General features: G+C 47.5%; 67 non-coding genes across 67 annotated transcripts; all 67 read right to left on the bottom strand.

The window, feature by feature from the left end:
* Positions 1–142: 142 nt before the first annotated feature.
* Positions 143–261, bottom strand: LOC145153530 (5S ribosomal RNA). Its single transcript, XR_013734032.1, has one exon. It is a non-coding gene; the product is annotated as a 5S ribosomal RNA (ribosomal RNA).
* A 229-nt stretch (positions 262–490) lies between these two features.
* LOC145145791 (5S ribosomal RNA) lies at positions 491–609 on the bottom strand. Its single transcript, XR_013726748.1, has one exon. It is a non-coding gene; the product is annotated as a 5S ribosomal RNA (ribosomal RNA).
* A 227-nt stretch (positions 610–836) lies between these two features.
* On the bottom strand, positions 837–955 carry LOC145144845 (5S ribosomal RNA). The gene has a single exon (XR_013725847.1). It is a non-coding gene; the product is annotated as a 5S ribosomal RNA (ribosomal RNA).
* A 220-nt stretch (positions 956–1,175) lies between these two features.
* Positions 1,176–1,294, bottom strand: LOC145144370 (5S ribosomal RNA). The gene has a single exon (XR_013725379.1). It is a non-coding gene; the product is annotated as a 5S ribosomal RNA (ribosomal RNA).
* A 228-nt stretch (positions 1,295–1,522) lies between these two features.
* On the bottom strand, positions 1,523–1,641 carry LOC145153519 (5S ribosomal RNA). The gene has a single exon (XR_013734021.1). It is a non-coding gene; the product is annotated as a 5S ribosomal RNA (ribosomal RNA).
* Positions 1,642–1,871: 230 nt separating this feature from the next.
* Positions 1,872–1,990, bottom strand: LOC145140582 (5S ribosomal RNA). Its single transcript, XR_013722207.1, has one exon. It is a non-coding gene; the product is annotated as a 5S ribosomal RNA (ribosomal RNA).
* Positions 1,991–2,220: 230 nt separating this feature from the next.
* LOC145155460 (5S ribosomal RNA) lies at positions 2,221–2,339 on the bottom strand. Its single transcript, XR_013735899.1, has one exon. It is a non-coding gene; the product is annotated as a 5S ribosomal RNA (ribosomal RNA).
* Positions 2,340–2,566: 227 nt separating this feature from the next.
* Positions 2,567–2,685, bottom strand: LOC145144844 (5S ribosomal RNA). The gene has a single exon (XR_013725846.1). It is a non-coding gene; the product is annotated as a 5S ribosomal RNA (ribosomal RNA).
* Positions 2,686–2,905: 220 nt separating this feature from the next.
* Positions 2,906–3,024, bottom strand: LOC145144369 (5S ribosomal RNA). Its single transcript, XR_013725378.1, has one exon. It is a non-coding gene; the product is annotated as a 5S ribosomal RNA (ribosomal RNA).
* A 229-nt stretch (positions 3,025–3,253) lies between these two features.
* LOC145153505 (5S ribosomal RNA) lies at positions 3,254–3,372 on the bottom strand. The gene has a single exon (XR_013734010.1). It is a non-coding gene; the product is annotated as a 5S ribosomal RNA (ribosomal RNA).
* A 230-nt stretch (positions 3,373–3,602) lies between these two features.
* On the bottom strand, positions 3,603–3,721 carry LOC145153493 (5S ribosomal RNA). Its single transcript, XR_013733999.1, has one exon. It is a non-coding gene; the product is annotated as a 5S ribosomal RNA (ribosomal RNA).
* A 229-nt stretch (positions 3,722–3,950) lies between these two features.
* LOC145149323 (5S ribosomal RNA) lies at positions 3,951–4,069 on the bottom strand. Its single transcript, XR_013730173.1, has one exon. It is a non-coding gene; the product is annotated as a 5S ribosomal RNA (ribosomal RNA).
* A 227-nt stretch (positions 4,070–4,296) lies between these two features.
* Positions 4,297–4,415, bottom strand: LOC145144842 (5S ribosomal RNA). The gene has a single exon (XR_013725844.1). It is a non-coding gene; the product is annotated as a 5S ribosomal RNA (ribosomal RNA).
* Positions 4,416–4,635: 220 nt separating this feature from the next.
* Positions 4,636–4,754, bottom strand: LOC145144367 (5S ribosomal RNA). The gene has a single exon (XR_013725376.1). It is a non-coding gene; the product is annotated as a 5S ribosomal RNA (ribosomal RNA).
* A 228-nt stretch (positions 4,755–4,982) lies between these two features.
* On the bottom strand, positions 4,983–5,101 carry LOC145153481 (5S ribosomal RNA). The gene has a single exon (XR_013733987.1). It is a non-coding gene; the product is annotated as a 5S ribosomal RNA (ribosomal RNA).
* Positions 5,102–5,331: 230 nt separating this feature from the next.
* On the bottom strand, positions 5,332–5,450 carry LOC145140576 (5S ribosomal RNA). Its single transcript, XR_013722206.1, has one exon. It is a non-coding gene; the product is annotated as a 5S ribosomal RNA (ribosomal RNA).
* Positions 5,451–5,680: 230 nt separating this feature from the next.
* LOC145155459 (5S ribosomal RNA) lies at positions 5,681–5,799 on the bottom strand. The gene has a single exon (XR_013735898.1). It is a non-coding gene; the product is annotated as a 5S ribosomal RNA (ribosomal RNA).
* Positions 5,800–6,026: 227 nt separating this feature from the next.
* Positions 6,027–6,145, bottom strand: LOC145144841 (5S ribosomal RNA). The gene has a single exon (XR_013725843.1). It is a non-coding gene; the product is annotated as a 5S ribosomal RNA (ribosomal RNA).
* Positions 6,146–6,365: 220 nt separating this feature from the next.
* LOC145144366 (5S ribosomal RNA) lies at positions 6,366–6,484 on the bottom strand. The gene has a single exon (XR_013725375.1). It is a non-coding gene; the product is annotated as a 5S ribosomal RNA (ribosomal RNA).
* Positions 6,485–6,713: 229 nt separating this feature from the next.
* LOC145153469 (5S ribosomal RNA) lies at positions 6,714–6,832 on the bottom strand. The gene has a single exon (XR_013733976.1). It is a non-coding gene; the product is annotated as a 5S ribosomal RNA (ribosomal RNA).
* A 230-nt stretch (positions 6,833–7,062) lies between these two features.
* Positions 7,063–7,181, bottom strand: LOC145153458 (5S ribosomal RNA). The gene has a single exon (XR_013733965.1). It is a non-coding gene; the product is annotated as a 5S ribosomal RNA (ribosomal RNA).
* Positions 7,182–7,410: 229 nt separating this feature from the next.
* Positions 7,411–7,529, bottom strand: LOC145149322 (5S ribosomal RNA). The gene has a single exon (XR_013730172.1). It is a non-coding gene; the product is annotated as a 5S ribosomal RNA (ribosomal RNA).
* Positions 7,530–7,756: 227 nt separating this feature from the next.
* LOC145144840 (5S ribosomal RNA) lies at positions 7,757–7,875 on the bottom strand. The gene has a single exon (XR_013725842.1). It is a non-coding gene; the product is annotated as a 5S ribosomal RNA (ribosomal RNA).
* A 220-nt stretch (positions 7,876–8,095) lies between these two features.
* LOC145144364 (5S ribosomal RNA) lies at positions 8,096–8,214 on the bottom strand. Its single transcript, XR_013725374.1, has one exon. It is a non-coding gene; the product is annotated as a 5S ribosomal RNA (ribosomal RNA).
* A 228-nt stretch (positions 8,215–8,442) lies between these two features.
* Positions 8,443–8,561, bottom strand: LOC145141325 (5S ribosomal RNA). The gene has a single exon (XR_013722603.1). It is a non-coding gene; the product is annotated as a 5S ribosomal RNA (ribosomal RNA).
* Positions 8,562–8,790: 229 nt separating this feature from the next.
* On the bottom strand, positions 8,791–8,909 carry LOC145146012 (5S ribosomal RNA). The gene has a single exon (XR_013726960.1). It is a non-coding gene; the product is annotated as a 5S ribosomal RNA (ribosomal RNA).
* Positions 8,910–9,139: 230 nt separating this feature from the next.
* LOC145155616 (5S ribosomal RNA) lies at positions 9,140–9,258 on the bottom strand. The gene has a single exon (XR_013736047.1). It is a non-coding gene; the product is annotated as a 5S ribosomal RNA (ribosomal RNA).
* Positions 9,259–9,485: 227 nt separating this feature from the next.
* Positions 9,486–9,604, bottom strand: LOC145153373 (5S ribosomal RNA). Its single transcript, XR_013733886.1, has one exon. It is a non-coding gene; the product is annotated as a 5S ribosomal RNA (ribosomal RNA).
* A 229-nt stretch (positions 9,605–9,833) lies between these two features.
* On the bottom strand, positions 9,834–9,952 carry LOC145140978 (5S ribosomal RNA). Its single transcript, XR_013722381.1, has one exon. It is a non-coding gene; the product is annotated as a 5S ribosomal RNA (ribosomal RNA).
* A 230-nt stretch (positions 9,953–10,182) lies between these two features.
* On the bottom strand, positions 10,183–10,301 carry LOC145154697 (5S ribosomal RNA). Its single transcript, XR_013735159.1, has one exon. It is a non-coding gene; the product is annotated as a 5S ribosomal RNA (ribosomal RNA).
* A 229-nt stretch (positions 10,302–10,530) lies between these two features.
* Positions 10,531–10,649, bottom strand: LOC145145228 (5S ribosomal RNA). Its single transcript, XR_013726213.1, has one exon. It is a non-coding gene; the product is annotated as a 5S ribosomal RNA (ribosomal RNA).
* A 228-nt stretch (positions 10,650–10,877) lies between these two features.
* On the bottom strand, positions 10,878–10,996 carry LOC145144014 (5S ribosomal RNA). The gene has a single exon (XR_013725036.1). It is a non-coding gene; the product is annotated as a 5S ribosomal RNA (ribosomal RNA).
* A 229-nt stretch (positions 10,997–11,225) lies between these two features.
* LOC145154696 (5S ribosomal RNA) lies at positions 11,226–11,344 on the bottom strand. Its single transcript, XR_013735158.1, has one exon. It is a non-coding gene; the product is annotated as a 5S ribosomal RNA (ribosomal RNA).
* Positions 11,345–11,573: 229 nt separating this feature from the next.
* LOC145155056 (5S ribosomal RNA) lies at positions 11,574–11,692 on the bottom strand. Its single transcript, XR_013735516.1, has one exon. It is a non-coding gene; the product is annotated as a 5S ribosomal RNA (ribosomal RNA).
* A 228-nt stretch (positions 11,693–11,920) lies between these two features.
* On the bottom strand, positions 11,921–12,039 carry LOC145154695 (5S ribosomal RNA). The gene has a single exon (XR_013735157.1). It is a non-coding gene; the product is annotated as a 5S ribosomal RNA (ribosomal RNA).
* A 231-nt stretch (positions 12,040–12,270) lies between these two features.
* LOC145145991 (5S ribosomal RNA) lies at positions 12,271–12,389 on the bottom strand. Its single transcript, XR_013726940.1, has one exon. It is a non-coding gene; the product is annotated as a 5S ribosomal RNA (ribosomal RNA).
* A 229-nt stretch (positions 12,390–12,618) lies between these two features.
* Positions 12,619–12,737, bottom strand: LOC145152785 (5S ribosomal RNA). The gene has a single exon (XR_013733306.1). It is a non-coding gene; the product is annotated as a 5S ribosomal RNA (ribosomal RNA).
* Positions 12,738–12,964: 227 nt separating this feature from the next.
* Positions 12,965–13,083, bottom strand: LOC145135898 (5S ribosomal RNA). The gene has a single exon (XR_013720115.1). It is a non-coding gene; the product is annotated as a 5S ribosomal RNA (ribosomal RNA).
* Positions 13,084–13,313: 230 nt separating this feature from the next.
* LOC145154694 (5S ribosomal RNA) lies at positions 13,314–13,432 on the bottom strand. Its single transcript, XR_013735156.1, has one exon. It is a non-coding gene; the product is annotated as a 5S ribosomal RNA (ribosomal RNA).
* Positions 13,433–13,661: 229 nt separating this feature from the next.
* Positions 13,662–13,780, bottom strand: LOC145150924 (5S ribosomal RNA). The gene has a single exon (XR_013731729.1). It is a non-coding gene; the product is annotated as a 5S ribosomal RNA (ribosomal RNA).
* Positions 13,781–14,009: 229 nt separating this feature from the next.
* LOC145154693 (5S ribosomal RNA) lies at positions 14,010–14,128 on the bottom strand. Its single transcript, XR_013735155.1, has one exon. It is a non-coding gene; the product is annotated as a 5S ribosomal RNA (ribosomal RNA).
* Positions 14,129–14,357: 229 nt separating this feature from the next.
* Positions 14,358–14,476, bottom strand: LOC145155054 (5S ribosomal RNA). Its single transcript, XR_013735514.1, has one exon. It is a non-coding gene; the product is annotated as a 5S ribosomal RNA (ribosomal RNA).
* Positions 14,477–14,705: 229 nt separating this feature from the next.
* On the bottom strand, positions 14,706–14,824 carry LOC145152784 (5S ribosomal RNA). The gene has a single exon (XR_013733305.1). It is a non-coding gene; the product is annotated as a 5S ribosomal RNA (ribosomal RNA).
* A 226-nt stretch (positions 14,825–15,050) lies between these two features.
* Positions 15,051–15,169, bottom strand: LOC145135998 (5S ribosomal RNA). The gene has a single exon (XR_013720167.1). It is a non-coding gene; the product is annotated as a 5S ribosomal RNA (ribosomal RNA).
* Positions 15,170–15,398: 229 nt separating this feature from the next.
* On the bottom strand, positions 15,399–15,517 carry LOC145145575 (5S ribosomal RNA). Its single transcript, XR_013726540.1, has one exon. It is a non-coding gene; the product is annotated as a 5S ribosomal RNA (ribosomal RNA).
* A 228-nt stretch (positions 15,518–15,745) lies between these two features.
* On the bottom strand, positions 15,746–15,864 carry LOC145155053 (5S ribosomal RNA). Its single transcript, XR_013735513.1, has one exon. It is a non-coding gene; the product is annotated as a 5S ribosomal RNA (ribosomal RNA).
* Positions 15,865–16,093: 229 nt separating this feature from the next.
* On the bottom strand, positions 16,094–16,212 carry LOC145134932 (5S ribosomal RNA). Its single transcript, XR_013719425.1, has one exon. It is a non-coding gene; the product is annotated as a 5S ribosomal RNA (ribosomal RNA).
* Positions 16,213–16,441: 229 nt separating this feature from the next.
* LOC145155052 (5S ribosomal RNA) lies at positions 16,442–16,560 on the bottom strand. The gene has a single exon (XR_013735512.1). It is a non-coding gene; the product is annotated as a 5S ribosomal RNA (ribosomal RNA).
* A 228-nt stretch (positions 16,561–16,788) lies between these two features.
* On the bottom strand, positions 16,789–16,907 carry LOC145152783 (5S ribosomal RNA). The gene has a single exon (XR_013733304.1). It is a non-coding gene; the product is annotated as a 5S ribosomal RNA (ribosomal RNA).
* A 226-nt stretch (positions 16,908–17,133) lies between these two features.
* On the bottom strand, positions 17,134–17,252 carry LOC145135992 (5S ribosomal RNA). The gene has a single exon (XR_013720159.1). It is a non-coding gene; the product is annotated as a 5S ribosomal RNA (ribosomal RNA).
* Positions 17,253–17,481: 229 nt separating this feature from the next.
* LOC145145573 (5S ribosomal RNA) lies at positions 17,482–17,600 on the bottom strand. Its single transcript, XR_013726538.1, has one exon. It is a non-coding gene; the product is annotated as a 5S ribosomal RNA (ribosomal RNA).
* Positions 17,601–17,828: 228 nt separating this feature from the next.
* On the bottom strand, positions 17,829–17,947 carry LOC145152782 (5S ribosomal RNA). Its single transcript, XR_013733303.1, has one exon. It is a non-coding gene; the product is annotated as a 5S ribosomal RNA (ribosomal RNA).
* A 227-nt stretch (positions 17,948–18,174) lies between these two features.
* LOC145153446 (5S ribosomal RNA) lies at positions 18,175–18,293 on the bottom strand. The gene has a single exon (XR_013733954.1). It is a non-coding gene; the product is annotated as a 5S ribosomal RNA (ribosomal RNA).
* Positions 18,294–18,522: 229 nt separating this feature from the next.
* Positions 18,523–18,641, bottom strand: LOC145145202 (5S ribosomal RNA). Its single transcript, XR_013726189.1, has one exon. It is a non-coding gene; the product is annotated as a 5S ribosomal RNA (ribosomal RNA).
* Positions 18,642–18,869: 228 nt separating this feature from the next.
* On the bottom strand, positions 18,870–18,988 carry LOC145136685 (5S ribosomal RNA). The gene has a single exon (XR_013720664.1). It is a non-coding gene; the product is annotated as a 5S ribosomal RNA (ribosomal RNA).
* Positions 18,989–19,217: 229 nt separating this feature from the next.
* On the bottom strand, positions 19,218–19,336 carry LOC145147029 (5S ribosomal RNA). The gene has a single exon (XR_013727946.1). It is a non-coding gene; the product is annotated as a 5S ribosomal RNA (ribosomal RNA).
* A 229-nt stretch (positions 19,337–19,565) lies between these two features.
* LOC145155051 (5S ribosomal RNA) lies at positions 19,566–19,684 on the bottom strand. The gene has a single exon (XR_013735511.1). It is a non-coding gene; the product is annotated as a 5S ribosomal RNA (ribosomal RNA).
* A 228-nt stretch (positions 19,685–19,912) lies between these two features.
* Positions 19,913–20,031, bottom strand: LOC145136681 (5S ribosomal RNA). Its single transcript, XR_013720657.1, has one exon. It is a non-coding gene; the product is annotated as a 5S ribosomal RNA (ribosomal RNA).
* A 229-nt stretch (positions 20,032–20,260) lies between these two features.
* Positions 20,261–20,379, bottom strand: LOC145154758 (5S ribosomal RNA). The gene has a single exon (XR_013735217.1). It is a non-coding gene; the product is annotated as a 5S ribosomal RNA (ribosomal RNA).
* Positions 20,380–20,608: 229 nt separating this feature from the next.
* Positions 20,609–20,727, bottom strand: LOC145137003 (5S ribosomal RNA). The gene has a single exon (XR_013720828.1). It is a non-coding gene; the product is annotated as a 5S ribosomal RNA (ribosomal RNA).
* Positions 20,728–20,957: 230 nt separating this feature from the next.
* On the bottom strand, positions 20,958–21,076 carry LOC145153434 (5S ribosomal RNA). Its single transcript, XR_013733943.1, has one exon. It is a non-coding gene; the product is annotated as a 5S ribosomal RNA (ribosomal RNA).
* A 226-nt stretch (positions 21,077–21,302) lies between these two features.
* LOC145138905 (5S ribosomal RNA) lies at positions 21,303–21,421 on the bottom strand. The gene has a single exon (XR_013721782.1). It is a non-coding gene; the product is annotated as a 5S ribosomal RNA (ribosomal RNA).
* A 229-nt stretch (positions 21,422–21,650) lies between these two features.
* On the bottom strand, positions 21,651–21,769 carry LOC145136860 (5S ribosomal RNA). Its single transcript, XR_013720749.1, has one exon. It is a non-coding gene; the product is annotated as a 5S ribosomal RNA (ribosomal RNA).
* A 230-nt stretch (positions 21,770–21,999) lies between these two features.
* Positions 22,000–22,118, bottom strand: LOC145144076 (5S ribosomal RNA). Its single transcript, XR_013725097.1, has one exon. It is a non-coding gene; the product is annotated as a 5S ribosomal RNA (ribosomal RNA).
* A 230-nt stretch (positions 22,119–22,348) lies between these two features.
* LOC145134165 (5S ribosomal RNA) lies at positions 22,349–22,467 on the bottom strand. Its single transcript, XR_013718962.1, has one exon. It is a non-coding gene; the product is annotated as a 5S ribosomal RNA (ribosomal RNA).
* A 226-nt stretch (positions 22,468–22,693) lies between these two features.
* Positions 22,694–22,812, bottom strand: LOC145154321 (5S ribosomal RNA). Its single transcript, XR_013734797.1, has one exon. It is a non-coding gene; the product is annotated as a 5S ribosomal RNA (ribosomal RNA).
* Positions 22,813–23,041: 229 nt separating this feature from the next.
* Positions 23,042–23,160, bottom strand: LOC145138831 (5S ribosomal RNA). The gene has a single exon (XR_013721749.1). It is a non-coding gene; the product is annotated as a 5S ribosomal RNA (ribosomal RNA).
* Between the last annotated feature and the right edge of the window lie 162 nt (positions 23,161–23,322).

The following is a 23,322-nucleotide window of genomic DNA, read 5'->3' as shown; positions in this document are numbered from 1 at the left end:
AATCGGCTCCGTTCCAAAAATACGAAGACCATGAACCATGAAACGGAGGCCACCCGAGCATAGAAATAGCAAGAAAGAAAAAAAAAACAAAAAAAAAACCGCACGTAAAATCTAAAAAAACGCAAACGGACAACGAAAAAGGGGGGTGCAACACGAGGACTTCCCAGGGGGTCACCCATCCTAGTACTACTCTCGCCCAAGCACGCTTAACTGCGGAGTTCTGATGGGATCCGGTGCATTAGTGCTGGTATGATCGCACCCAAAATACTATCCATGCTTATTGCTTGTATGTCTTAAAAGACGCAGAAACTCCTTTGTTTTCGTACGCGAGGCGTGCGACCCACGTGACCGATCAGCTCCGTTCCAAAAATACGAAGACCATCAACCATGAAGCGGAGGCCACCCGAGCATAGAAATAGCAAGAAAGAAAAAAACAAAAAAAAAACCGCACGTAAAAATCTAAAAAAACGCAAACGGACAACGAAAAAGGGGGGTGCAACACGAGGACTTCACATGGGGTCACCCATCCTAGTACTACTTTCGCCCAAGCACGCTTAACTGCGGAGTTCTGATGGGATCCGGTGCATTAGTGCTGGTATGATCGCACCCGAAATACTGTCCATGCTTATTGCTTGTATGTCTTAAAAGACACAGAACCTCCTTTGTTTTCGTACGCGAGGCGTGGGACCCACGTGACCGATCGGCTCCGTTCCAAAAATACGAAGACCATGAACCATGAAACGGAGGCCACCCGAGCATAGAAATAGCAAGAAAAAAAAAACAAAAAAAAACCGCACGTAAAATCTAAAAAAACGCAAACGGACAACAAAAAAGGGGGGGTGCAACACGAGGACTTCCCAAGACGTCACCCATCCTAGTACTACTCTCGCCCAAGCACGCTTAACTGCGGAGTTCTGATGGGATCCGGTGCATTAGTGCTGGTATGATCGCACCCGAAATACTATCCATGCTTATTGCTTTTATGTCTTAAAAGACGCAGAACCTCCTTTGTTTTCGTACGCGAGGCGTGGAACCCACGTGACCGATCGGCTCCGTTCCAAAAATACGAAAACCATCAACAATGAAGCGGAGGCCACCCGAGCATAGAAATAGCAAGAAAGAAAAAAAAAACCGCACGTAAAATCTAAAAAAACGCAAACGGACAACGAAAAAGGGGGGTGCAACACGAGGACTTCCCAGGGGGTCACCCATCCTAGTACTACTCTCGCACAAGCACGCTTAACTGCGGAGTTCTGATGGGATCCGGTGCATTAGTGCTGGTATGATCGCACCCGAAATACTATCCATGCTTATTGCTTGTATGTCTTAAAAGACGCAGAACCTCCTTTGTTTTCGTACGCGAGGCGTGGGACCGACGTGACCGATCGGCTCCGTTCCAAAAATACGAAGACCATGAACCATGAAACGGAGGCCACCCGAGCATAGAAATAGCAAGAAAGAAAAAAAAACAAAAAAAACCGCACGTAAAATCTAAAAAAACGCAAACGGACAACGAAAAAGGGGGGTGCAACACGAGGACTTCCCAGGGGGTCACCCATCCTAGTACTACTCTCGCCCAAGCACGCTTAACTGCGGAGTTCTGATGGGATCCGGTGCATTAGTGCTGGTATGATCGCACCCGAAATACTATCCATGCTTATTGCTTGTATGTCTTAAAAGACGCAGAACCTCCTTTGTTTTCGTACGCGAGGCGTGGGACCCACGTGACCGATCGGCTCCGTTCCAAAAATACGAAGACCATGAACCATGAAACGGAGGCCACCCGAGCATAGAAATAGCAAGAAAGAAAAAAAAAACAAAAAAAAACCGCACGTAAAATCTAAAAAAACGCAAACGGACAACGAAAAAGGGGGGTGCAACACGAGGACTTCCCAGGGGGTCACCCATCCTAGTACTACTCTCGCCCAAGCACGCTTAACTGCGGAGTTCTGATGGGATCCGGTGCATTAGTGCTGGTATAATCGCACCTGAAATACTATCCATGCTTATTGCTTGTATGTCTTAAAAGACGCAGAACCTCCTTTGTTTTCGTACGCGAGGCGTGGAACCCACGTGACCGATCGGCTCCGTTCCAAAAATACGAAAACCATCAACCATGAAGCGGAGGCCACCCGAGCATAGAAATAGCAAGAAAGAAAAAAAACAAAAAAAAAACCGCACGTAAAAATCTAAAAAAACGCAAACGGACAACGAAAAAGGGGGGTGCAACACGAGGACTTCACATGGGGTCACCCATCCTAGTACTACTCTCGCCCAAGCACGCTTAACTGCGGAGTTCTGATGGGATCCGGTGCATTAGTGCTGGTATGATCGCACCCGAAATACTATCCATGCTTATTGCTTGTATGTCTTAAAAGACACAGAACCTCCTTTGTTTTCGTACGCGAGGCGTGGGACCCACGTGACCGATCGGCTCCGTTCCAAAAATACGAAGACCATGAACCATGAAACGGAGGCCACCCGAGCATAGAAATAGCAAGAAAAAAAAAACAAAAAAAAACCGCACGTAAAATCTAAAAAAACGCAAACGGACAACAAAAAAGGGGGGGTGCAACACGAGGACTTCCCAAGACGTCACCCATCCTAGTACTACTCTCGCCCAAGCACGCTTAACTGCGGAGTTCTGATGGGATCCGGTGCATTAGTGCTGGTATGATCGCACCCGAAATACTATCCATGCTTATTGCTTTTATGTCTTAAAAGACGCAGAACCTCCTTTGTTTTCGTACGCGAGGCGTGGAACCCACGTGACCGATCGGCTCCATTCCAAAAATACGAAAACCATCAACAATGAAGCGGAGGCCACCCGAGCATAGAAATAGCAAGAAAGAAAAAAAAAACCGCACGTAAAATCTAAAAAAACGCAAACGGACAACGAAAAAGGGGGGTGCAACACGAGGACTTCCCAGGGGGTCACCCATCCTAGTACTACTCTCGCACAAGCACGCTTAACTGCGGAGTTCTGATGGGATCCGGTGCATTAGTGCTGGTATGATCGCACCCGAAATACTATCCATGCTTATTGCTTGTATGTCTTAAAAGACGCAGAACCTCCTTTGTTTTCGTACGCGAGGCGTGGGACCGACGTGACCGATCGGCTCCGTTCCAAAAATACGAAGACCATGAACCATGAAACGGAGGCCACCCGAGCATAGAAATAGCAAGAAAGAAAAAAAAAACAAAAAAAACCGCACGTAAAATCTAAAAAAACGCAAACGGACAACGAAAAAGGGGGGTGCAACACGAGGACTTCCCAGGGGGTCACCCATCCTAGTACTACTCTCGCCCAAGCACGCTTAACTGCGGAGTTCTGATGGGATCCGGTGCATTAGTGCTGGTATGATCGCACCCGAAATACTATCCATGCTTATTGCTTGTATGTCTTAAAAGACGCAGAACCTCCTTTGTTTTCGTACGCGAGGCGTGGGACCCACGTGACCGATCGGCTCCGTTCCAAAAATACGAAGACCATGAACCATGAAACGGAGGCCACCCGAGCATAGAAATAGCAAGAAAGAAAAAAAAAACAAAAAAAAACCGCACGTAAAATCTAAAAAAACGCAAACGAACAACGAAAAAGGGGGGTGCAACACGAGGACTTCCCAGGGGGTCACCCATCCTAGTACTACTCTCGCCCAAGCACGCTTAACTGCGGAGTTCTGATGGGATCCGGTGCATTAGTGCTGGTATGATCGCACCCGAAATACTATCCATGCTTATTGCTTGTATGTCTTAAAAGACGCAGAACCTCCTTTGTTTTCGTACGCGAGGCGTGGAACCCACGTGACCGATCGGCTCCGTTCCAAAAATACGAAAACCATCAACCATGAAGCGGAGGCCACCCGAGCATAGAAATAGCAAGAAAGAAAAAAAAACAAAAAAAAACCGCACGTAAAATCTAAAAAAACGCAAACCGACAACGAAAAAGGGGGGTGCAACACGAGGATTTCCCAGGGGGTCACCCATCCTAGTACTACTCTCGCCTAAGCACGCTTAAATGCAGAGTTCTGATGGGATCCGGTGCATTAGTGCTGGTATGATCGCACCCGAAATACTATCCATGCTTATTGCTTGTATGTCTTAAAAGACGCAGAACCTCCTTTGTTTTCGTACGCGAGGCGTGGGACCCACGTGACCGATCGGCTCCGTTCCAAAAATACGAAGACCATGAACCATGAAACGGAGGCCACCCGAGCATAGAAATAGCAAGAAAAAAAAAACAAAAAAAAACCGCACGTAAAATCTAAAAAAACGCAAACGGACAACAAAAAAGGGGGGGTGCAACACGAGGACTTCCCAAGACGTCACCCATCCTAGTACTACTCTCGCCCAAGCACGCTTAACTGCGGAGTTCTGATGGGATCCGGTGCATTAGTGCTGGTATGATCGCACCCGAAATACTATCCATGCTTATTGCTTTTATGTCTTAAAAGACGCAGAACCTCCTTTGTTTTCGTACGCGAGGCGTGGAACCCACGTGACCGATCGGCTCCGTTCCAAAAATACGAAAACCATCAACAATGAAGCGGAGGCCACCCGAGCATAGAAATAGCAAGAAAGAAAAAAAAAACCGCACGTAAAATCTAAAAAAACGCAAACGGACAACGAAAAAGGGGGGTGCAACACGAGGACTTCCCAGGGGGTCACCCATCCTAGTACTACTCTCGCACAAGCACGCTTAACTGCGGAGTTCTGATGGGATCCGGTGCATTAGTGCTGGTATGATCGCACCCGAAATACTATCCATGCTTATTGCTTGTATGTCTTAAAAGACGCAGAACCTCCTTTGTTTTCGTACGCGAGGCGTGGGACCGACGTGACCGATCGGCTCCGTTCCAAAAATACGAAGACCATGAACCATGAAACGGAGGCCACCCGAGCATAGAAATAGCAAGAAAGAAAAAAAAACAAAAAAAACCGCACGTAAAATCTAAAAAAACGCAAACGGACAACGAAAAAGGGGGGTGCAACACGAGGACTTCCCAGGGGGTCACCCATCCTAGTACTACTCTCGCCCAAGCACGCTTAACTGCGGAGTTCTGATGGGATCCGGTGCATTAGTGCTGGTATGATCGCACCCGAAATACTATCCATGCTTATTGCTTGTATGTCTTAAAAGACGCAGAACCTCCTTTGTTTTCGTACGCGAGGCGTGGGACCCACGTGACCGATCGGCTCCGTTCCAAAAATACGAAGACCATGAACCATGAAACGGAGGCCACCCGAGCATAGAAATAGCAAGAAAGAAAAAAAAAACAAAAAAAAACCGCACGTAAAATCTAAAAAAACGCAAACGGACAACGAAAAAGGGGGGTGCAACACGAGGACTTCCCAGGGGGTCACCCATCCTAGTACTACTCTCGCCCAAGCACGCTTAACTGCGGAGTTCTGATGGGATCCGGTGCATTAGTGCTGGTATAATCGCACCTGAAATACTATCCATGCTTATTGCTTGTATGTCTTAAAAGACGCAGAACCTCCTTTGTTTTCGTACGCGAGGCGTGGAACCCACGTGACCGATCGGCTCCGTTCCAAAAATACGAAAACCATCAACCATGAAGCGGAGGCCACCCGAGCATAGAAATAGCAAGAAAGAAAAAAAACAAAAAAAAAACCGCACGTAAAAATCTAAAAAAACGCAAACGGACAACGAAAAAGGGGGGTGCAACACGAGGACTTCACATGGGGTCACCCATCCTAGTACTACTCTCGCCCAAGCACGCTTAACTGCGGAGTTCTGATGGGATCCGGTGCATTAGTGCTGGTATGATCGCACCCGAAATACTATCCATGCTTATTGCTTGTATGTCTTAAAAGACACAGAACCTCCTTTGTTTTCGTACGCGAGGCGTGGGACCCACGTGACCGATCGGCTCCGTTCCAAAAATACGAAGACCATGAACCATGAAACGGAGGCCACCCGAGCATAGAAATAGCAAGAAAAAAAAAACAAAAAAAAACCGCACGTAAAATCTAAAAAAACGCAAACGGACAACAAAAAAGGGGGGGTGCAACACGAGGACTTCCCAAGACGTCACCCATCCTAGTACTACTCTCGCCCAAGCACGCTTAACTGCGGAGTTCTGATGGGATCCGGTGCATTAGTGCTGGTATGATCGCACCCGAAATACTATCCATGCTTATTGCTTTTATGTCTTAAAAGACGCAGAACCTCCTTTGTTTTCGTACGCGAGGCGTGGAACCCACGTGACCGATCGGCTCCATTCCAAAAATACGAAAACCATCAACAATGAAGCGGAGGCCACCCGAGCATAGAAATAGCAAGAAAGAAAAAAAAAACCGCACGTAAAATCTAAAAAAACGCAAACGGACAACGAAAAAGGGGGGTGCAACACGAGGACTTCCCAGGGGGTCACCCATCCTAGTACTACTCTCGCACAAGCACGCTTAACTGCGGAGTTCTGATGGGATCCGGTGCATTAGTGCTGGTATGATCGCACCCGAAATACTATCCATGCTTATTGCTTGTATGTCTTAAAAGACGCAGAACCTCCTTTGTTTTCGTACGCGAGGCGTGGGACCGACGTGACCGATCGGCTCCGTTCCAAAAATACGAAGACCATGAACCATGAAATGGAGGCCACCCGAGCATAGAAATAGCAAGAAAGAAAAAAAAAACAAAAAAAACCGCACGTAAAATCTAAAAAAACGCAAACGGACAACGAAAAAGGGGGGTGCAACACGAGGACTTCCCAGGGGGTCACCCATCCTAGTACTACTCTCGCCCAAGCACGCTTAACTGCGGAGTTCTGATGGGATCCGGTGCATTAGTGCTGGTATGATCGCACCCGAAATACTATCCATGCTTATTGCTTGTATGTCTTAAAAGACGCAGAACCTCCTTTGTTTTCGTACGCGAGGCGTGGGACCCACGTGACCGATCGGCTCCGTTCCAAAAATACGAAGACCATGAACCATGAAACGGAGGCCACCCGAGCATAGAAATAGCAAGAAAGAAAAAAAAAACAAAAAAAAACCGCACGTAAAATCTAAAAAAACGCAAACGAACAACGAAAAAGGGGGGTGCAACACGAGGACTTCCCAGGGGGTCACCCATCCTAGTACTACTCTCGCCCAAGCACGCTTAACTGCGGAGTTCTGATGGGATCCGGTGCATTAGTGCTGGTATGATCGCACCCGAAATACTATCCATGCTTATTGCTTGTATGTCTTAAAAGACGCAGAACCTCCTTTGTTTTCGTACGCGAGGCGTGGAACCCACGTGACCGATCGGCTCCGTTCCAAAAATACGAAAACCATCAACCATGAAGCGGAGGCCACCCGAGCATAGAAATAGCAAGAAAGAAAAAAAAACAAAAAAAAACCGCACGTAAAATCTAAAAAAACGCAAACCGACAACGAAAAAGGGGGGTGCAACACGAGGATTTCCCAGGGGGTCACCCATCCTAGTACTACTCTCGCCTAAGCACGCTTAAATGCAGAGTTCTGATGGGATCCGGTGCATTAGTGCTGGTATGATCGCACCCGAAATACTATCCATGCTTATTGCTTGTATGTCTTAAAAGACGCAGAACCTCCTTTGTTTTCGTACGCGAGGCGTGGGACCCACGTGACCGATCGGCTCCGTTCCAAAAATACGAAGACCATGAACCATGAAACGGAGGCCACCCGAGCATAGAAATAGCAAGAAAAAAAAAACAAAAAAAAACCGCACGTAAAATCTAAAAAAACGCAAACGGACAACAAAAAAGGGGGGGTGCAACACGAGGACTTCCCAAGACGTCACCCATCCTAGTACTACTCTCGCCCAAGCACGCTTAACTGCGGAGTTCTGATGGGATCCGGTGCATTAGTGCTGGTATGATCGCACCCGAAATACTATCCATGCTTATTGCTTTTATGTCTTAAAAGACGCAGAACCTCCTTTGTTTTCGTACGCGAGGCGTGGAACCCACGTGACCGATCGGCTCCGTTCCAAAAATACGAAAACCATCAACAATGAAGCGGAGGCCACCCGAGCATAGAAATAGCAAGAAAGAAAAAAAAAACCGCACGTAAAATCTAAAAAAACGCAAACGGACAACGAAAAAGGGGGGTGCAACACGAGGACTTCCCAGGGGGTCACCCATCCTAGTACTACTCTCGCACAAGCACGCTTAACTGCGGAGTTCTGATGGGATCCGGTGCATTAGTGCTGGTATGATCGCACCCGAAATACTATCCATGCTTATTGCTTGTATGTCTTAAAAGACGCAGAACCTCCTTTGTTTTCGTACGCGAGGCGTGGGACCGACGTGACCGATCGGCTCCGTTCCAAAAATACGAAGACCATGAACCATGAAACGGAGGCCACCCGAGCATAGAAATAGCAAGAAAGAAAAAAAAACAAAAAAAACCGCACGTAAAATCTAAAAAAACGCAAACGGACAACGAAAAAGGGGGGTGCAACACAAGGACTTCCCAGGGAGTCACCCATCCTAGTACTACTCTCGCCCAAGCACGCTTAACTGCGGAGTTCTGATGGGATCCGGTGCATTAGTGCTGGTATGATCGCACCCGAAATACTATCCATGCTTATTGCTTGTATGTCTTAAAAGACGCAGAACCTCCTTTGTTTTCGTACGCGAGGCGTGGAACCCACGTGACCGATCGGCTCCGTTCCAAAAATACGAAAACCATCAACCATGAAGCGGAGGCCACCCGAGCATAGAAATAGCAAGAAAGAAAAAAAAACAAAAAAAAACCGCACGTAAAATCTAAAAAAACGCAAACCGACAACGAAAAAGGGGGGTGCAACACGAGGACTTCCCAGGGGGTCACCCATCCTAGTACTACTCTCGCCTAAGCACGCTTAACTGCAGAGTTCTGATGGGATCCGGTGCATTAGTGCTGGTATGATCGCACCCGAAATACTATCCATGCTTATTGCTTGTATGTCTTAAAAGACGCAGAACCTCCTTTGTTTTCGTACGCGAGGCGTGGGACCCACGTGACCGATCGGCTCCGTTCCAAAAATACGAAGACCATGAACCATGAAACGGAGGCCACCCGAGCATAGAAATAGCAAGAAAGAAAAAAAAAACAAAAAAAAACCGCACGTAAAATCTAAAAAAACGCAAACGGACAACGAAAAAGGGGGGTGCAACACGAGGACTTCCCAGGGAGTCACCCATCCTAGTACTACTCTCGCCCAAGCACGCTTAACTGCGGAGTTCTGATGGGATCCGGTGCATTAGTGCTGGTATGATCGCACCCGAAATACTGTCCATGCTTATTGCTTGTATGTCTTAAAAGACACAGAACCTCCTTTGTTTTCGTACGCGAGGCGTGGGACCCACGTGACCGATCGGCTCCGTTCCAAAAATACGAAGTCCATGAACCATGAAACGGAGGCCACCCGAGCATAGAAATAGCAAGAAAAAAAAAACAAAAAAAAACCGCACGTAAAATCTAAAAAAACGCAAACGGACAACGAAAAAACGGGGGTGCAACACGAGGACTTCCCAAGGGGTCACCCATCCTAGTACTACTCTCGCCCAAGCACGCTTAACTGCGGAGTTCTGATGGGATCCGGTGCATTAGTGCTGGTATGATCGCACCCGAAATACTATCCATGCTTATTGCTTTTATGTCTTAAAAGACGCAGAACCTCCTTTGTTTTCGTACGCGAGGCGTGGAACCCACGTGACCGATCGGCTCCGTTCCAAAAATACGAAAACCATCAACCATGAAGCGGAGGCCACCCGAGCATAGAAATAGCAAGAAAGAAAAAAAAACAAAAAAAAACTGCACGTAAAATCTAAAAAAACGCAAACAGACAACGAAAAAGGGGGGTGCAACACGAGGACTTCCCAGGGGGTCACCCATCCTAGTACTACTCTCGCCCAAGCACGCTTAACTGCAGAGTTCTGATGGGATCCGGTGCATTAGTACTGGTATGATCGCACCCGAAATACTATCCATGCTTATTGCATGTATGTCTTAAAAGACGCAGAACCTCCTTTGTTTTCGTACGCGAGGCGTGGGACCCACGTGACCGACCGGCTCCGTTCCAAAAATACGAATACCATGAACCATGAAACGAAGGCCACCCGAGCATAGAAATAGCAAGAAAGAAAAAAAAAACAAAAAAAAACCGCACGTAAAATCTAAAAAAACGCAAACGGACAACGAAAAAGGGGGGTGCAACACGAGGACTTCCCAGGGGGTCACCCATCCTAGTACTACTCTCGCCCAAGCACGCTTGACTGCGGAGTTCTGATGGGATCCGGTGCATTAGTGCTGGTATGATCGCACCCGAAATACTATCCATGCTTATTGCTTGTATGTCTTAAAAGACGCAGAACCTCCTTTGTTTTCGTACGCGAGGCGTGGAACCCACGTGACCGATCGGCTCCGTTCCAAAAATACGAAAACCATCAACCATGAAGCGGAGGCCACCCGAGCATAGAAATAGCAAGAAACAAAAAAAAACAAAAAAAAACCGCACGTAAAATCTAAAAAAACGCAAACGGACAACGAAAAAGGGGGGTGCAACACGAGGACTTCCCAGGGGGTCACCCATCCTAGTACTACTCTCGCCCAAGCACGCTTAACTGCAGAATTCTGATGGGATCCGGTGCATTAGTGCTGGTATGATCGCACCCGAAATACTATCCATGCTTATTGCATGTATGTCTTAAAAGACGCAGAACCTCCTTTGTTTTCGTACGCGAGGCGTGGGACCCACGTGACCGATCAGCTCCGTTCCAAAAATACGAAGACCATCAACCATGAAGCGGAGGCCACCCGAGCATAGAAATAGCAAGAAAGAAAAAAAACAAAAAAAAACCGCACGTAAAATCTAAAAAAACGCAAACGGACAACGAAAAAGGGGGGTGCAACACGAGGACTTCCCAGGGGGTCACCCATCCTAGTACTACTCTCGCCCAAGCACGCTTAACTGCAGAGTTCTGATGGGATCCGGTGCATTAGTGCTGGTATGAACGCACCCGAAATACTATCCATGCTTATTGCATGTATGTCTTAAAAGACGCAGAACCTCCTTTGTTTTCGTACGCGAGGCGTGGGACCCACGTGACCGACCGGCTCCGTTCCAAAAATACGAAGACCATGAACCATGAAACGAAGGCCACCCGAGCATAGAAATAGCAAGAAAGAAAAAAAAACAAAAAAAAACCGCACGTAAAATCTAAAAAAACGCAAACGGACAACGAAAAAGGGGGGTGCAACACGAGGACTTCCCAGGGGGTCACCCATCCTAGTACTACTCTCGCCCAAGCACGCTTGACTGCGGAGTTCTGATGGGATCCGGTGCATTAGTGCTGGTATGATCGCACCCGAAATACTATCCATGCTTATTGCTTGTATGTCTTAAAAGACGCAGAACCTCCTTTGTTTTCGTACGCGAGGCGTGGAACCCACGTGACCGATCGGCTCCGTTCCAAAAATACGAAAACCATCAACCATGAAGCGGAGGCCACCCGAGCATAGAAATAGCAAGAAAGAAAAAAAAACAAAAAAAAACCGCACGTAAAATCTAAAAAAACGCAAACGGACAACGAAAAAGGGGGGTGCAACACGAGGACTTCCCAGGGGGTCACCCATCCTAGTACTACTCTCGCCCAAGCACGCTTAACTGCAGAGTTCTGATGGGATCCGGTGCATTAGTGCTGGTATGATCGCACCCGAAATACTATCCATGCTTATTGCATGTATGTCTTAAAAGACGCAGAACCTCCTTTGTTTTCGTACGCGAGGCGTGGGACCCACGTGACCGACCGGCTCCGTTCCAAAAATACGAAGACCATGAACCATGAAACGAAGGCCACCCGAGCATAGAAATAGCAAGAAAGAAAAAAAAACAAAAAAAAACCGCACGTAAAATCTAAAAAAACGCAAACGGACAACGAAAAAGGGGGTGCAACACGAGGACTTCCCAGGGGGTCACCCATCCTAGTACTACTCTCGCCCAAGCACGCTTGACTGCGGAGTTCTGATGGGATCCGGTGCATTAGTGCTGGTATGATCGCACCCGAAATACTATCCATGCTTATTGCTTGTATGTCTTAAAAGACGCAGAACCTCCTTTGTTTTCGTACGCGAGGCGTGGAACCCACGTGACCGATCGGCTCCGTTCCAAAAATACGAAAACCATCAACCATGAAGCGGAGGCCACCCGAGCTTAGAAATAGCAAGAATGAAAAAAAAAACAAAAAAAAAACCGCACGTAAAATCTAAAAAAACGCAAACGGATAACGAAAAAAGGGGGTGCAACACGAGGACTTCCCAGGGGGTCACCCATCCTAGTACTACTCTAGCCCAAGCACGCTTAACTGCAGAGTTCTGATGGGATCCGGTGCATTAGTGCTGGTATGATCGCACCCGAAATACTATCCATGCTTATTGCATGTATGTCTTAAAAGACGAAGAACCTCCTTTGTTTTCGTACGCGAGGCGTGGGACCCACGTGACCGATCAGCTCCGTTCCAAAAATACGAAGACCATCAACCATGAAGCGGAGGCCACCCGAGCATAGAAATAGCAAGAAAGAAAAAAAAACAAAAAAAAACCGCACGTAAAATCTAAAAAAACGCAAACGGACAACGAAAAAGGGGGGTGCAACACGAGGACTTCCCATGGGGTCACCCATCCTAGTACTACTCTCGCCCAAGCACGCTTAACTGCGGAGTTCTGATGGGATCCGGTGCATTAGTGCTGGTATGATCGCACCCGAAATATTGTCCATGCTTATTGCTTGTATGTCTTAAAAGACACAGAACCTCCTTTGTTTTCGTACGCGAGGCGTGGGACCCACGTGACCGATCGGCTCCGTTCCAAAAATACGAAGACCATGAACCATGAAACGGAGGCCACCCGAGCATAGAAATAGCAAGAAAAAAAAAACAAAAAAAAACCGCACGTAAAATCTAAAAAAACGCAAACGGACAACGAAAAAACCGGGGTGCAACACGAGGACTTCCCAGGGGGTCACCCATCCTAGTACTACTCTCGCCCAAGCACGCTTAACTGCGGAGTTCTGTTGGGATCCGGTGCATTAGTGCTGGTATGATCGCACCCGAAATACTATCCATGCTTATTGCTTTTATGTCTTAAAAGACGCAGAACCTCCTTTGTTTTCGTACGCGAGGCGTGGAACCCACGTGACCGATCGGCTCCGTTCCAAAAATACGAAGACCATCAACCATGAAGCGGAGGCCACCCGAGCATAGAAAATAGCAAGAAAGAAAAAAAAACAAAAAAAAACCGCACGTAAAATCTAAAAAAACGCAAACGGACAACGAAAAAGGGGGGTGCAACACGAGGACTTCCCAGGGGGTCACCCATCCTAGTACTACTCTCGCCCAAGCACGCTTGACTGCGGAGTTCTGATGGGATCCGGTGCATTAGTGCTGGTATGATCGCACCCGAAATACTATCCATGCTTATTGCTTGTATGTCTTAAAAGACGCAGAACCTCCTTTGTTTTCGTACGCGAGGCGTGGAACCCACGTGACCGATCGGCTCCGTTCCAAAAATACGAAAACCATCAACCATGAAGCGGAGGCCACCCGAGCATAGAAATAGCAAGAAAGAAAAAAAAACAAAAAAAAACCGCACGTAAAATCTAAAAAAACGCAAACGGACAACGAAAAAGGGGGGTGCAACACGAGGACTTCCCAGGGGGTCACCCATCCTAGTACTACTCTCGCCGAAGCACGCTTAACTGCAGAGTTCTGATGGGATGCGGTGCATTAGGGCTGGTATGATCGCACCCGAAATACTATCCATGCTTATTGCATGTATGTCTTAAAAGACGCAGAACCTCCTTTGTTTTCGTACGCGAGGCGTGGGACCCACGTGACCGACCGGCTCCGTTCCAAAAATACGAAGACCATGAACCACGAAACGAAGGCCACCCGAGCATAGAAATAGCAAGAAAGAAAAAAAAACAAAAAAAAACCGCACGTAAAATCTAAAAAAACGCAAACGGACAACGAAAAAGGGGGGTGCAACACGAGGACTTCCCAGGGGGTCACCCATCCTAGTACTACTCTCGCCCAAGCACGCTTGACTGCGGAGTTCTGATGGGATCCGGTGCATTAGTGCTGGTATGATCGCACCCGAAATACTATCAATGCTTATTGATTGTATGTCTTAAAAGACGCAGAACCTCCTTTGTTTTCGTACGCGAGGCGTGGAACCCACGTGACCGATCGGCTCCGTTCCAAAAATACGAAAACCATCAACCATGAAGCGGAGGCCACCCGAGCATAGAAATAGCAAGAAAGAAAAAAAAACAAAAAAAAACCGCACGTAAAATCTAAAAAAACGCAAACGGACAACGAAAAAGGGGGGTGCAACACGAGGACTTCCCAGGGGGTCACCCATCCTAGTACTACTCTCGCCCAAGCACGCTTAACTGCAGAGTTCTGATGGGATCCGGTGCATTAGTGCTGGTATGATCGCACCCGAAATACTATCCATGCTTATTGCATGTATGTCTTAAAAGACGCAGAACCTCCTTTGTTTTCGTACGCGAGGCGTGGGACCCACGTGACCGATCAGCTCCGTTCCAAAAATACGAAGACCATCAACCATGAAGCGGAGGCCACCCGAGCATAGAAATAGCAAGAAAGAAAAAAAAACAAAAAAAAACCGCACGTAAAATCTAAAAAAACGCAAACGGACAACGAAAAAGGGGGGTGCAACACGAGGACTTCCCATGGGGTCACCCATCCTAGTACTACTCTCGCCCAAGCACGCTTAACTGCGGAGTTCTGATGGGATCCGGTGCATTAGTGCTGGTATGATCGCACCCGAAATATTGTCCATGCTTATTGCTTGTATGTCTTAAAAGACACAGAACCTCCTTTGTTTTCGTACGCGAGGCGTGGGACCCACGTGACCGATCGGCTCCGTTCCAAAAATACGAAGACCATGAACCATGAAACGGAGGCCACCCGAGCATAGAAATAGCAAGAAAAAAAAACAAAAAAAAACCGCACGTAAAATCTAAAAAAACGCAAACGGACAACGAAAAAACGGGGGTGCAACACGAGGACTTCCCAGGGGGTCACCCATCCTAGTACTACTCTCGCCCAAGCATGCTTAACTGCGGAGTTCTGATGGGATCCGGTGCATTAGTGCTGGTATGATCGCACCCGAAATACTATCCATGCTTATTGCTTTTATGTCTTAAAAGACGCAGAACCTCCTTTGTTTTCGTACGCGAGGCGTGGAACCCACGTGACCGATCGGCTCCGTTCCAAAAATACGAAGACCATCAACCATGAAGCGGAGGCCACCCGAGCATAGAAATAGCAAGAAAGAAAAAAAAACAAAAAAAAACCGCACGTAAAATCTAAAAAAACGCAAACGGACAACGAAAAAGGGGGGTGCAACACGAGGACTTCCCAGGGGGTCACCCATCCTAGTACTACTCTCGCCCAAGCACGCTTAACTGCAGAGTTCTGATGGGATCCGGTGCATTAGTGCTGGTATGATCGCACCGGAAATAGTATCCATGCTTATTGCTTGTATGTCTTAAAAGACGCAGAACCTCCTTTGTTTTCGTACGCGAGGCGTGGGACCCACGTGACCGATCAGCTCCGTTCCAAAAATACGAAGACCATCAACCATGAAGCGGAGGCCACCCGAGCATAGAAATAGCAAGAAAGAAAAAAAACAAAAAAAAACCGCACGTAAAATCTAAAAAAACGCAAACGGACAACGAAAAAGGGGGGTGCAACACGAGGACTTCCCAGGGGGTCACCCATCCTAGTACTACTCTCGCCCAAGCACGCTTAACTGCAGAGTTCTGATGGGATCCGGTGCATTAGTGCTGGTATGATCGCACCCGAAATACTATGCATGCTTATTGCATGTATGTCTTAAAAGACGCAGAACCTCCTTTGTTTTCGTACGCGAGGCGTGGGACCCACGTGACCGACCGGCTCCGTTCCAAAAATACGAAGACCATGAACCATGAAACGAAGGCCACCCGAGCATAGAAATAGCAAGAAAGAAAAAAAAACAAAAAAAAACCGCACGTAAAATCTAAAAAAACGCAAACGGACAACGAAAAAGGTGGGTGCAACACGAGGACTTCCCAGGGGGTCACCCATCCTAGTACTACTCTCGCCCAAGCACGCTTGACTGCGGAGTTCTGATGGGATCCGGTGCATTAGTGCTGGTATGATCGCACCCGAAATACTATCAATGCTTATTGCTTGTATGTCTTAAAAGACGCAGAACCTCCTTTGTTTTCGTACGCGAGGCGTGGAACCCACGTGACCGATCGGCTCCGTTCCAAAAATACGAAAACCATCAACCATGAAGCGGAGGCCACCCGAGCATAGAAATAGCAAGAAAGAAAAAAAAACAAAAAAAAACCGCACGTAAAATCTAAAAAAACGCAAACGGACAACAAAAAAGGGGGGTGCAACACGAGGACTTCCCAGGGGGTCACCCATCCTAGTACTACTCTCGCCCAAGCACGCTTAACTGCAGAGTTCTGATGGGATCCGGTGCATTAGTGCTGGTATGATCGCACCCGAAATACTATCCATGCTTATTGCATGTATGTCTTAAAAGACGCAGAACCTCCTTTGTTTTCGTACGCGAGGCGTGGGACCCACGTGACCGATCAGCTCCGTTCCAAAAATACGAAGACCATCAACCATGAAGCGGAGGCCACCCGAGCATAGAAATAGCAAGAAAGAAAAAAAAACAAAAAAAACCGCACGTAAAATCTAAAAAAACGCAAACGGACAACGAAAAAGGGGGGTGCAACACGAGGACTTCCCATGGGGTCACCCATCCTAGTACTACTCTCGCCCAAGCACGCTTAACTGCGGAGTTCTGATGGGATCCGGTGCATTAGTGCTGGTATGATCGCACCCGAAATATTGTCCATGCTTATTGCTTGTATGTCTTAAAAGACACAGAACCTCCTTTGTTTTCGTACGCGAGGCGTGGGACCCACGTGACCGATCGGCTCCGTTCCAAAAATACGAAGACCATGAACCATGAAACGGAGGCCACCCGAGCAGAGAAATAGCAAGAAAAAAAAACAAAAAAAAACCGCACGTAAAATCTAAAAAAACGCAAACGGACAACGAAAAAACGGGGGTGCAACACGAGGACTTCCCAGGGGGTCACCCATCCTAGTACTACTCTCGCCCAAGCATGCTTAACTGCGGAGTTCTGATGGGATCCGGTGCATTAGTGCTGGTATGATCGCACCCGAAATACTATCCATGCTTATTGCTTTTATGTCTTAAAAGACGCAGAACCTCCTTTGTTTTCGTACGCGAGGCGTGGAACCCACGTGACCGATCGGCTCCGTTCCAAAAATACGAAGACCATCAACCATGAAGCGGAGGCCACCCGAGCATAGAAATAGCAAGAAAGAAAAAAAAACAAAAAAAAACCGCACGTAAAATCTAAAAAAACGCAAACGGACAACGAAAAAGGGGGGTGCAACACGAGGACTTCCCAGGGGGTCACCCATCCTAGTACTACTCTCGCCCAAGCACGCTTAACTGCAGAGTTCTGATGGGATCCGGTGCATTAGTGCTGGTATGATCGCACCGGAAATAGTATTCATGCTTATTGCTTGTATGTCTTAAAAGACGCAGAACCTCCTTTGTTTTCGTACGCGAGGCGTGGGACCCACGTGACCGATCAGCTCCGTTCCAAAAATACGAAGACCATCAACCATGAAGCGGAGGCCACCCGAGCATAGAAATAGCAAGAAAGAAAAAAAACAAAAAAAAACCGCACGTAAAATCTAAAAAAACGCAAACGGACAACGAAAAAGGGGGGTGCAACACGAGGACTTCCCATGGGGTCACCCATCCTAGTACTACTCTCGCCCAAGCACGCTTAACTGCGGAGTTCTGATGGGATCCGGTGCATTAGTGCTGGTATGATCGCACCCGAAATATTGTCCATGCTTATTGCTTGTATGTCTTAAAAGACACAGAACCTCCTTTGTTTTCGTACGCGAGGCGTGGGACCCACGTGACCGATCGGCTCCGTTCCAAAAATACGAAGACCATGAACCATGAAACGGAGGCCACCCGAGCATAGAAATAGCAAGAAAAAAAAAACAAAAAAAAACCGCACGTAAAATCTAAAAAAACGCAAACGGACAACGAAAAAACGGGGGTGCAACACGAGGACTTCCCAGGGGGTCACCCATCCTAGTACTACTCTCGCCCAAGCACGCTTAACTGCGGAGTTCTGATGGGATCCGGTGCATTAGTGCTGGTATGATCGCACCCGAAATACTATCCATGCTTATTGCTTTTATGTCTTAAAAGACGCAGAACCTCCTTTGTTTTCGTACGCGAGGCGTGGAACCCACGTGACCGATCGGCTCCGTTCCAAAAATACGAAGACCATCAACCATGAAGCGGAGGCCACCCGAGCATAGAAATAGCAAGAAAGAAAAAAAAACAAAAAAAAACCGCACGTAAAATCTAAAAAAACGCAAACGGACAACGAAAAAGGGGGGTGCAACACGAGGACTTCCCAGGGGGTCACCCATCCTAGTACTACTCTCGCCCAAGCACGCTTAACTGCAGAGTTCTGAGGGGATCCGGTGCATTAGTGCTGGTATGATCGCACCCGAAATACTATCCATGCTTATTGCTTGTATGTCTTAAAAGACGCAGAACCTCCTTTGTTTTCGTACGCGAGGCGTGGGACCCACGTGACCGATCAGCTCTGTTCCAAAAATACGAAGACCATCAACCATGAAGCGGAGGCCACCCGAGCATAGAAATAGCAAGAAAGAAAAAAAACAAAAAAAAACCGCACGTAAAATCTAAAAAAACGCAAACGGACAACGAAAAAGGGGGGTACAACACGAGGACTTCCCATGGGGTCACCCATCCTAGTACTACTCTCGCCCAAGCACGCTTAACTGCGGAGTTCTGATGGGATCCGGTGCATTAGTGCTGGTATGATCGCACCCGAAATACTATCCATGCTTATTGCTTGTATGTCTTAAAAGACGCAGAACCTCCTTTGTTTTCGTACGCGAGGCGTGGGACCCACGTGACCGATCGGCTCCGTTCCAAAAATACGAAGACCATGAACCATGAAACGGAGGCCACCCGAGCATAGAAATAGCAAGAAAGAAAAAAAAACAAAAAAAAACCGCACGTAAAATCTAAAAAAACGCAAACGGACAACGAAAAAGGGGGGTGCAACACGAGGACTTCGCAGGGGGTCACCCATCCTAGTACTACTCTCGCCCAAGCACGCTTAACTGCGGAGTTCTGATGGGATCCGCTGCATTAGTGCTGGTATGATCACACCCGAAATACTATCCATGCTTATTGCTTTTATGTCTTAAAAGACGCAGAACCTCCTTTGTTTTCGTACGCGAGGCGTGGAACCCACGTGACCGATCGGCTCCGTTCCAAAAATACGAAGACCATCAACCATGAAGCGGAGGCCACCCGAGCATAGAAATAGCAAGAAAGAAAAAAAAACAAAAAAAAACCGCACGTAAAATCTAAAAAAACGCAAACGGACAACGAAAAAGGGGGGTGCAACACGAGGACTTCCCAGGGGGTCACCCATCCTAGTACTACTCTCGCCCAAGCACGCTTAACTGCAGAGTTCTGATGGGATCCGGTGCATTAGTGCTGGTATGATCGCACCCGAAATACTATCCATGCTTATTGCTTGTATGTCTTAAAAGACGCAGAACCTCCTTTGTTTTCGTACGCGAGGCGTGGGACCCACGTGACCGATCAGCTCTGTTCCAAAAATACGAAGACCATCAACCATGAAGCGGAGGCCACCCGAGCATAGAAATAGCAAGAAAGAAAAAAAACAAAAAAAAACCGCACGTAAAATCTAAAAAAACGCAAACGGACAACGAAAAAGGGGGGTACAACACGAGGACTTCCCATGGGGTCACCCATCCTAGTACTACTCTCGCCCAAGCACGCTTAACTGCGGAGTTCTGATGGGATCCGGTGCATTAGTGCTGGTATGATCGCACCCGAAATACTATCCATGCTTATTGCTTGTATGTCTTAAAAGACGCAGAACCTCCTTTGTTTTCGTACGCGAGGCGTGGGACCCACGTGACCGATCGGCTCCGTTCCAAAAATACGAAGACCATGAACCATGAAACGGAGGCCACCCGAGCATAGAAATAGCAAGAAAGAAAAAAAAACAAAAAAAAACCGCACGTAAAATCTAAAAAAACGCAAACGGACAACGAAAAAGGGGGGTGCAACACGAGGACTTCGCAGGGGGTCACCCATCCTAGTACTACTCTCGCCCAAGCACGCTTAACTGCGGAGTTCTGATGGGATCCGGTGCATTAGTGCTGGTATGATCGCACCCGAAATACTATCCATGCTTATTGCTTGTATGTCTTAAAAGACGCAGAACCTCCTTTGTTTTCGTACGCGAGGCGTGGAACCCACGTGACCGATCGGCTCCGTTCCAAAAATACGAAAACCATCAACCATGAAGCGGAGGCCACCCGAGCATAGAAATAGCAAGAAAGAAAAAAAAACAAAAAAAAACCGCACGTAAAATCTAAAAAAACGCAAACCGACAACGAGAAAGGGGGGTGCAACACGAGGACTTCCCAGGGGGTCACCCATCCTAGTACTACTCTCGCCCAAGCACGCTTAACTGCGGAGTTCTGATGGGATCCGGTGCATTAGTGCTGGTATGATCGCACCGGAAATAGTATCCATGCTTATTGCTTGTATGTCTTAAAAGACGCAGAACCTCCTTTGTTTTCGTACGCGAGGCGTGGGACCCACGTGACCAATCGGCTCCGTTCCAAAAATACGAAGACCATGAACCATGAAACGGAGGCCACCCGATCATAGAAATAGCAAGAAAGAAAAAAAAAACAAAAAAAAACCGCACGTAAAATCTAAAAAAACGCAAACGGACAACGAAAAAGGGGGGTGCAACACGAGGACTTCCCAGGGGGTCACCCATCCTAGTACTACTCTCGCCCAAGCACGCTTAACTGCGGAGTTCTGATGGGATCCGGTGCATTAGTGCTGGTATGATCGCACCCGAAATACTGTCCATGCTTATTGCATGTATGTCTTAAAAGACACAGAACCTCCTTTGTTTTCGTACGCGAGGCGTGGGACCCACGTGACCGATCGGCTCCGTTCCAAAAATACGAAGTCCATGAACCATGAAACGGAGGCCACCCGAGCATAGAAATAGCAAGAAAAAAAAACAAAAAAAAACCGCACGTAAAATCTAAAAAAACGCAAACGGACAACGAAAAAACGGGGGTGCAACACGAGGACTTCCCAGGGGGTCACCCATCCTAGTACTACTCTCGCCCCAGCACGCTTGACTGCGGAGTTCTGATGGGATCCGGTGCATTAGTGCTGGTATGATCGCACCCGAAATACTATCCACGCTTATTGCTTTTATGTCTTAAAAGACGCAGAACCTCCTTTGTTTTCGTACGCGAGGCGTGGAACCCACGTGACCGATCGGCTCCGTTCCAAAAATACGAAAACCATCAACCATGAAGCGGAGGCCACCAGAGCATAGAAATAGCAAGAAAGAAAAAAAAAACAAAAAAAACCGCACGTAAAATCTAAAAAAACGCAAACGGACAACGAAAAAGGGGGGTGCAACACGAGGACTTCCCAGGGGGTCACCCATCCTAGTACTAATCTCGCCCAAGCACGCTTAACTACAGAGTTCTGATGGGATCCGGTGCATTAGTGCTGGTATGATCGCACCCGAAATACTATCCATGCTTATTGCATGTATGTCTTAAAAGACGCAGAACCTCCATTGTTTTCGTACGCGAGGCGTGGGACCCACGTGACCGACCGGCTCCGTTCCAAAAATACGAAGACCATGAACCATGAAACGAAGGCCACCCGAGCATAGAAATAGCAAGAAAGAAAAAAAAAACAAAAAAAAACCGCACGTAAAATCTAAAAAAACGCAAACGGACAACGAAAAAGGGGGGTGCAACACGAGGACTTCCCAGGGGATCACCCATCCTAGTACTACTCTCGCCCAAGCACGCTTGACTGCGGAGTTCTGATGGGATCCGGTGCATTAGTGCTGGTATGATCGCACCCGAAATACTATCCATGCTTATTGCTTGTATGTCTTAAAAGACGCAGAACCTCCTTTGTTTTCGTACGCGAGACGTGGGACCCACGTGACCGATCAGCTCCGTTCCAAAAATACGAAGACCATCAACCATGAAGCGGAGGCCACCCGAGCATAGAAATAGCAAGAAAGAAAAAAAAAACAAAAAAAAACCGCACGTAAAATCTAAAAAAACGCAAACGGACAACGAAAAAGGGGGGTGCAACACGAGGACTTCCCATGGGGTCACCCATCCTAGTACTACTCTCGCCCAAGCACGCTTAACTGCGGAGTTCTGAAGGGATCCGGTGCATTAGTGCTGGTATGATCGCACCCGAAATATTGTCCATGCTTATTGCTTGTATGTCTTAAAAGACACAGAACCTCTTTTGTTTTCGTACGCGAGGCGTGGGACCCACGTGACCGATCGGCTCCGTTCCAAAAATACGAAGACCATGAACCATGAAACGGAGGCCACCCGAGCATAGAAATAGCAAGAAAAAAAAACAAAAAAAAACCGCACGTAAAATCTAAAAAAACGCAAACGGACAACGAAAAAACGGGGGTGCAACACGAGGACTTCCCAGGGGGTCACCCATCCTAGTACTACTCTCGCCCAAGCACGCTTAACTGCGGAGTTCTGATGAGATCCGGTGCATTAGTGCTGGTATGATCGCACCCGAAATACTATCCATGCTTATTGCTTTTATGTCTTAAAAGACGCAGAACCTCCTTTGCTTTCGTACGCGAGGCGTGGAACCCACGTGACCGATCGGCTCCGTTCCAAAAATACGAAGACCATCAACCATGAAGCGGAGGCCACCCGAGCATAGAAATAGCAAGAAAGAAAAAAAAACAAAAAAAAACCGCACGTAAAATCTAAAAAAACGCAAACGGACAACGAAAAAGGGGGGTGCAACACGAGGACTTCCCAGGGGGTCACCCATCCTAGTACTTCTCTCGCCCAAGCACGCTTAACTGCAGAGTTCTGATGGGATCCGGTGCATTAGTGCTGGTATGATCGCACCCGAAATACTCTCCATGCTTATTGCTTGTATGTCTTAAAAGACGCAGAACCTCCTTTGTTTTCGTACGCGAGGCGTGGGACCCACGTGACCGATCAGCTCCGTTCCAAAAATACGAAGACCATCAACCATGAAGCGGAGGCCACCCGAGCATAGAAATAGCAAG

Source organism: Lactuca virosa, chromosome 1 (genome assembly GCF_052849685.1).
Source record: "Lactuca virosa cultivar CGN04683 chromosome 1, Lactuca_virosa_CGN04683_v6, whole genome shotgun sequence".
Lineage (NCBI taxonomy): Eukaryota > Viridiplantae > Streptophyta > Magnoliopsida > Asterales > Asteraceae > Lactuca > Lactuca virosa.
The sequence above is the reverse complement of the archived record's forward strand: the minus strand, read 5'-3'. Positions and strand labels throughout refer to the sequence as shown.